The sequence below is a fragment of the Simochromis diagramma genome, unplaced genomic scaffold (genome assembly GCF_900408965.1).
Source record: "Simochromis diagramma unplaced genomic scaffold, fSimDia1.1 OVJJ01000348.1, whole genome shotgun sequence".
Lineage (NCBI taxonomy): Eukaryota > Metazoa > Chordata > Actinopteri > Cichliformes > Cichlidae > Simochromis > Simochromis diagramma.
Window position 1 is genome coordinate 946,326 of NW_024386755.1, and position 8,712 is coordinate 955,037.

An 8,712-nucleotide genomic window follows, 5' to 3' on the forward strand; every position below is an offset into this window, starting at 1 on the left:
ATATACTGTGTTTGTTCCTGTGTTGTGTGTGTGTGAAAGTGCTTGAGTGTGCATGTGTGTGTGTGTTCACACTTATACCACTATGTGAGGACTATGCTTGTGGGAACCAACATTCCCCACAAGCAGGGTTACAGTTAGGTTATGGTTAGGTTTAGGCTGAGGTTTGGGGTTAAGCATTCATTTTTGATGGTTAGGGTTAGGATGAGCGGCTAAGGAAAGCATTATGTCAATTAGATGTCCTCACTAAGGTATAAAAGGGAAGCATGTGTGTGCGTCTGTGTGCATGTGTGTGTGGACCAAAGGACAGGGTCATTGTTTGTCCTTTCAGTGAGTGTGTGTGTATGTATGCAGAATAAGCTTAGGTTTGCATTTTTTGCATTGTAAACACACTCATGTGGGTTTGTGTGTAATGTTGTGATATAAAATCTCATATTACCTACAGCTGAGAGTAGACTTTGTGCATGCTTCGAGTTCCGAGCATCACACTGATGCACTGTAAAGAGTCTCCTGCACTTGTTCCAATCTCCATTTCCAACTTCCGCAATCACTCATTCTAATGTGCTGGAGTGGAGATGAGCTGTAGTGGAGCATGGAGATGTGTGCTGATTACCTTAGCGATAGGTTTGGGAGTTTTGCAGTGGAGACATTCTTCTCTCTCTTTTTTTTAACTTCAAAGGAAGAAATTCTGTTGACTCAAACACAGACTTTTTTTTCTTTATTGGCAAATCGTTTCTTGATAAGATAAGACACTCAGGCCTCAGTCAGCTGGAGTTACTTTATCAGCAATTGAGTGTGAGTGTGTGCTCACATTTTTACAACACAGTGTTTCTCTGTGTGAATGTCTGAGCTGCTTAGTTCGGGTTAATGAAAAGTTTCTGGTTGGTTTATGTGTGCGGGGGTTTCGGCATTGGATCACAGTTCCTTATTTGTGTTTAAGAATTCTGAAAGCTGCCATCTAATCCAGTCCTCTTCCATGTCTGTTCATTGAATCAGATACCCCAGCAGAGACTGTGTCCGACACAGAGTCAATATGACTCATTCTCTGGATCTCTTTCAGAAGCTGCAGTGATTTTCATAAAATATTGTGCTGTTGTCACATGGTTTCACAACGGCAGCGGTACCGCGCGCTCACGCTCGCATTGAATTCATCTACGGCTCAAAGATGATGTTGTATGTGGAGGGCCAAAGGTGATGTTGGAGAAGCTCTGATAAACCTCATAATTTATCAGAGCTGATAATAACCTAACCACAGCAACACTTACATTTAACACAGAGAGAAGAACAGATCGCAATGTCCAACTGCACTCTTTGCTTCATCTCACTGTATTTCAGCTGTCTAGTGTAATCATTGACAGACTCTGCCTGCAGTCTGTTTAGTTTGTGTTTTCCTTATGCATGATTCTATGCATAATACATATGCAGTAGAGAATTAGTAAGACTAAGTAATACTAGTAAGACTAATACACTGATTGCCGAAATAAGAATCAGAGAAGAATCCTTCTACACTGTCTCACCTACTGCTGAAATTTTTACATAATACATATTTAAAAATGGGTCTGACCCCAGGCTCACCAAATCTGCTTTGAGGCAAATCTGGGTGTGTTTTGGGATTTTGTATCAACCATAAAATTAAAGCAAACAAAACAGGTTCTTTTACAGTGCTGCATATCTAACATTCACACTCTAATGAATGCATCAGGAGCAACTCTGGATTCGGTATCTTGCTCAAGGGTACACTCAAAAAAATGAAATTGGGTGGTTGTTACATGCATAAGATCCAAACTTGTAATTTGAACTAAATAATTCCATGTTTCTATGGTGAACGTAATTAAATCATGTAGCATATGCATGAAATTCAGCAACTTAATTAAGTAAGAGTGGCTGGATCCAGGCAATTAACCGCTCTTACTAGATTGTATGATGTCATCTCAACAAAAACAAATTAAGTTGCTGAATTCCATGCATATGCTACATGATTTAATTACGTTCACCATAAAAACATGGAATTATTTAGTTCAAATTACAAGTTTGGATCTTATGCATGTAACAACCACCCAATTTCATTTTTGTGAGTCGACTCACGAAATTCACAAGATCACATTAGATGTCAAACCACAGGAAAATCAGTGGGGTTACAAGAGGAAGACAACCACACCATGTGTATGCTGTTACTATTTCTTATGGTTTAACTTGTCAAGAACAACAACATAAAGCATCATCAAGCATAGCTTTCCTACTTTTGTTAAGTCTGTATTGACAGATTAATGCCATGGTGGTTCGTGCTGTTGCCTCAGAGCAAGAGGATCCTGGGTTCAAATCCACAATGTGGCGAAGTTTGCAGTGGGTTCTCTCTGCGTGCTCTGGTTTCCTCCACAGTTGTAAGGGTAACTGGTTATTCTAAATTGCCCAAAGGTGTTAAAGTGCAAATGATTGTTTGTCTCTGTATGATTGACTGGCGACCTGTCCAGGATGTACCCTGTCCCTCTTGCCCTATCACTTCCGCAGCCCATAAAGCTAAGAAGATGGGTGGATTGGAAGTTGCTGTAAATCCATTGATTTTTTTTGGTTGAACATTACTTAATATGAATACAACATGTACTACAGACATAAGTTACATTTCATTCATTCAACAAGATTATCATTGGTGTAACAAACAAATATTTTACTAGTTCATGTAACAAGACTGATTTTTGATGTGCCAAAGTGTTTAAACAATATAAGATGGATTTAAATAAATTTAATTAGACTAACGTGGTGCAAACGTGTTGATTGAACAAAAGTCAAATTAATTGAATGTTAATGTTAATATTATGTTAAACCTACACACATATCGTGTTGACACAACACAATCAAGATGGATTAATATAACATGATTTGTTTAGATGGAATATAAGTGGCAAGATAAAATTACGTTCATCCAATGAATTATTTTTTTGAGTGTACTCTGGCACACAGAGTAGCCAGGGATCTATCCAGCAACTTTCACAGACAGTCCTGGTTGATAGCTAGAAGGTAAAATTAGAAGTAACTAAATTGTAGCTGTGCTGCTTGGATCAGATGCTGAAAATGTGTCGTCAAAACAGCCAAAACCGATAATATGTAATTAAAGAGTGAACTAACAATAACTCAGATTACTTACAGGTTTTTGCCCATTGTTGTTCCTTGGGCACAAAATGTTTGGAAAACCCTGATCCATCCAACATTCAAAAAGAAAACAAATAGTAAAATGATCAAAAATGTTCTAAATGACAGATAATGGTTATTGGAATCATAAATATCTGCATAAGCATGGGGAGCTTGTTTTTGTTTTGTTTTTTGATCAGATGTAAGACTTTTTGGCTGTTACTCTTTACATGGAAACCGTTTGTTATAAATATGTGTGCTTCTTTAATCTGCTGTAAAAACGATGCTTTCTGTTGATCTATTTTACTTCTTTTCATCATTTCAGCAACTGGTTGATTATCAGGGAAAAAAAAGTTTTATAATTTTGTTTTATAGTTCTTCAGCACTACAGGGAGTGCAGAATTATTAGGCAAATGAGTATTTTGTCCACATCATCCTCTTCATGCATGTTGTCTTACTCCAAGCTGTATAGGCTCGAAAGCCTACTACCAATTAAGCATATTAGGTGATGTGCATCTCTGTAATGAGAAGGGGTGTGGTCTAATGACATCAACACCCTATATCAGGTGTGCATAATTATTAGGCAACGTCCTTTCCTTTGGCAAAATGGGTCAAAAGAAGGACTTGACAGGCTCAGAAAAGTCAAAAATAGTGAGATATCTTGCAGAGGGATGCAGCAGTCTCAAAATTGCAAAGCTTCTGAAGCGTGATCATCGAACAATCAAGCGTTTCATTCAAAATAGTCAACAGAGTCGCAAGAAGCGTGTGGAAAAACCAGGGCGCAAAATAACTGCCCATGAACTGAGAAAAGTCAAGCGTGCAGCTGCCAAGATGCCACTTGCCACCAGTTTGGCCATATTTCAGAGCTGCAACATCACTGGAGTGCCCAAAAGCACAAGGTGTGCAATACTCAGAGACATGGCCAAGGTAAGAAAGGCTGAAAGACGACCACCACTGAACAAGACACACAAGCTGAAACGTCAAGACTGGGCCAAGAAATATCTCAAGACTGGTTTTTCTAAGGTTTTATGGACTGATGAAATGAGAGTGAGTCTTGATGGGCCAGATGGATGGGCCCGTGGCTGGATTGGTAAAGGGCAGAGAGCTCCAGTCCGACTCAGACGCCAGCAAGGTGGAGGTGGAGTACTGGTTTGGGCTGGTATCATCAAAGATGAGCTTGTGGGGCCTTTTCAGGTTGAGGATGAAGTCAAGCTCAACTCCCAGTCCTACTGCCAGTTTCTGGAAGACACCTTCTTCAGGCAGTGGTACAGGAAGAAGTCTGCATCCTTCAAGAAAAACATGATTTTCATGCAGGACAATGCTCCATCACACACGTCCAAGTACTCCACAGCGTGGCTGGCAAGAAAGGGTATAAAAGAAGAAAAACTAATGACATGGCCTACCTTGTTCACCTGATCTGAACCCCATTGAGAACCTGTGGTCCATCATCAAATGTGAGATTTACAAGGAGGGAAAACAGTACACCTCTCTGAACAGTGTCTGGGAGGCTGTGGTTGCTGCTGCACGCAATGTTGATGGTGAACAGATCAAAACACTGACAGAATCCATGGATGGCAGGCTTTTGAGTGTCCTTGCAAAGAAAGGTGGCTATATTGGTCGCTGATTTGTTTTTGTTTTGTTTTTGAATGTCAGAAATGTATATTTGTGAATGTGGAGATGTTATATTGGTTTCACTGGTAAAAATAAATAATTGAAATGGGTATATATTTGTTTTTTGTTAAGTTGCCTAATAATTATGCACAGTAATAGTCACCTGCACACACAGATATCCCCCTAAAATAGCTAAAACTAAAAACAAACTAAAAACTACTTCCAAAAACATTCAGCTTTGATATAAAGGAGTTTTTTGGGTTCATTGAGAACATGGTTGTTGTTCAATAATAAAATTATTCCTCAAAAATACAACTTGCCTAATAATTGTGCACTCCCTGTATATACCTACAAATATACAAGCTGGTTTTAAAAAAGTAATATGTAATAAATAGTGTTGTGTATATACAGTTGGGTTATTGCACATAGAATTTGGTATTGCACAGTGGTGGTTCACAGAGGAAATAGGGAAAAAAGAAGGGGGTGGGGGGGTTGTGTTATCGGTGCATGTGTGAGTTCAGGGTGGTTATGGCTTTAGGGAAGAAACAGTTTTTGAGTCTGTGGGGTTTTTGTGTTGATGCACCTGTAGCGTTTCCCTGAGGGAAGCAGGCTGAACATGTTGAAACCAGGGTGGGAGCTGTCCTTGAAGATGTTTGCTGCTCTGCTGAGGCAGCGGGAGGAATAAATGTCCATCGGGGAGGGGAGAGGGCAGCCGATGATCTTTGGTGCTGTCTTGACCACACTCTAAAGCCTCACTCTATCCGCCTTAGTGCAGCTGCCGTACCATACCGTGATGCAGTAGGTCAGGCACTCAATGGACGAGCGGTAGAAGGCCAGCAGCAGGTTGGAGTTCAGCTTGTACTTCCTGAGGACCCTCAGGAAGTGCAGCCGCTGTTGGGCCTTCTTGATGACCACTGAGATGTTGTCTGTCCAGGAGATGTCAGCAGAGATGAGGACACCAAGGAACTGGAAGGTGTGGACCCTCTCCACACACTCCCCGTTGATGTAGAGGGGGGCTAAGTCAGTGCTGTGTCTCCTGAAGTCGACAATGAGCTCTTTGGTTTTCTTAGTGTTCAGTGCCAGGTTGTTTTCTGAACACCATGCTGCCAGCTTCAGGACTTCCTCCTTCCTGCCTGTCTCAAGAGAGCACACAGCATCCTACGGGACGGTACACACCCAGGACACCGGGTGTTTAAGCTGCTGCCGTGTGGCAGGAGGTTCAGGCTGCTGAGGTCCCGAACAAATAGACTCAAGGACAGCTTTTACAACAGGGCAATAGCCCTGATCAATGCAAATAGCTGACCTGACTGGCTACCTACCTGGGCTTTTTTTATTCTTTTGGGGGGGGGCCTTTAACAACAGTAAAAACAGTAATAATAATAATATTTATATTTATAACAAGGTGTAATAATAATTAATGTGCAATAATAACAGTGCAATACAAATGCACTTATTCTTCTTTTTTATTACTAAGTTAATATACTGTGTTGTGTTGTTTGTGTTGCGTTGTGATGTGTCGTATCGTGTCGTGTTGTGTTACATGTAGTGCCGACGTAGGACAGTTTTCCAATTTCATTGTACTACTGTACTATGTATGACTGTGCAATGACAATAAAGAGTTATTTATCTCTTATCTCTAATTTTCCAAAATTCTGAGACCTTTAGCAACTCTCAGCTCATTGTATTCATTTTGTTAAAGCCGCCACCTAAAAGGTTCTGGCACAAAGTGATCTCACCCAATGGTTTTATTTTCATCAGCAGCACATAAAGCAAAAAACAGCTCAGGTAAAGCCACTGTATAGGCTTCTACTTGCCCAGCACAAACAACAGTTAGTTGACAACAAGTCAAGAGCTGATTATTTAAAAGAGAGCAAAAAAATCTATGAGGCTGAATAACAGACTTAATTTATGTTTGTTGAATGTATAGAAACTGCAAAAATAAGAGCTTTGTATATTTAACAGTATGTCAGACAGATGCACACTCCCCAAGCCCTCAATAAAATCAAGCATTATACATTTAACATAAGAGAACATAGATTCTATAAACAGTTACACAACAATGACACTTTAAGGTACACCTGCAAGGTAGATGGATGAATAGATGAAATTGTCAATACTGAGGTCTTATATTATTAGTGCAAAAATGTACATATGCAACACTGATTAAAAAAGAAAGAAAAGTAAAAATGAAGTTACTCAAAGCAGAGTAAAAATAAGACTGACTGAGTAGTGCAAATTGCATAACTAATATGTACACTATAGATCTAAGAACAACAGCTACAGCAAGGTATAATACAGACATATGTGTGTGGAATCTTATGCCTGACAGGTGTGTTCACCTGTCATACACAGAAGAGTTATAAAGTTTCCTAGCATTAAAGCAGTCTTTATGGCAGTGTGGTTGAATCAGTGTGAGAGCAAAGGAGCTCTGCTGAATGTGGAGTGGAGTGGGTGTGATGTGTCGTCCTCGATGCAGCAGTTTGTTCAGTGCCCTCCTGTCCTGATCTTTAGTCAGTGTGGCTCTTGCGCAAGGTCTCGATCAAATGAACAGGAACGACAGAAAGGGCCTGGAAGCCTTCTATGGGGCTCAGGAGGTATAGCATGTAGGCTGTCCACTACTCAGACACTTATTATTCAATCCTTCCTCGGCACTTGCACAGGTGAATTGTTCACTCATTCACACATGTTCACAGCCAGAATAATTGAATGTTTCTTGTAGTTTAATGTGCTTTGAGCAGTTTATAAGATTTGAAAAACTCTGTGCACGCTATCTATTCACTAAAAAGTATGAGGGACTTTATGAATGTGCATCTTTTGGCCAACTTGGAACACTTGTGATGATTCAATATGAAATATTGCTGCACTTTTTTCTCTGCTCTGGACAGTAGAACAGGCTCTGCTGTAAAAAAAAAATGATGTTATGCACTGAAGCAAAATCTAACAAAAGTTGAAGGGTTGTTTGCTTATACTGCCAAGTTGCTAATCACATCTGATCAAAGTGCACCAGCACAGCACTGATAAAGCAAATTAGTAGAGGTTGTTTTCCCTCTTTAACATTTTAACTTGAGCTTGATTGGTGGCTGTTTCTGCATATTTAAGGTTAGAGAGAAAACTATTGCACTTATTTATCCTAATTAAAAACCACATTTCTAACTCACAATACAGAACTGTGCCTGTACATCAAAACAGTTTCTACCTGTATCTACCTACACTTTGAAATGTGGACTGCTCTTCATCAAAGTTACAATAAACTAAACTAAACTGAACTAAACACATGAACAGCTTTACTCTTGATGTCTTGATGACACACTGGGTAGTCATTAACAGTTTATGCTGGAAAAAGCATTTGATCATCTACAAATGTCTCACAAAGCTACTTGATACCAAAATTTTCATTTTGGAGAAGGATTGTGGGCTGTAACTGTGTCCCTCTCCGTAAAAACAAATCTTGCATACTCTGGTTACCGGCAACGTTTGATCTTTTCAAGAGAGATTGGTTCATGTAAAGCACGCTTCAAGCACAGCAAATTTCCCTTTAGCCCTGAGGAGAAGCATTATCGAGAAGCACAAATCTGAGAAATGCTACAAATCATTTCTCGACCCAGATGTTTATCAGTTCGCATGAGAGGGAGTCCTGCAAACAACATCAAGACCACAGCATCCAGCCCTGAATTAGATAAGAAGAAAGGTAACAGCAACACCTGCAGAAATCTCTGCAACTGACTAAATATTAAACCGTGCGTCCATTATATGAACATCAGCTTCATGCTTTTAACTGAACTAATCAAAAAAACCAAAACTGTTACTCTCCAGAAAAAATAAAATGGAAAACTGGACGTCTGAAATTTAGCGAAAAGAAGTAGAAGTGTTGAACTTCATAGTCGCATCTTTATCCTTGGTTTGATTTCTCTGTTTTTGTAGTTTTTTAAATAAAAATGGAACTCCACACTGACTCTAAATCCTCACCACTAGTGATGG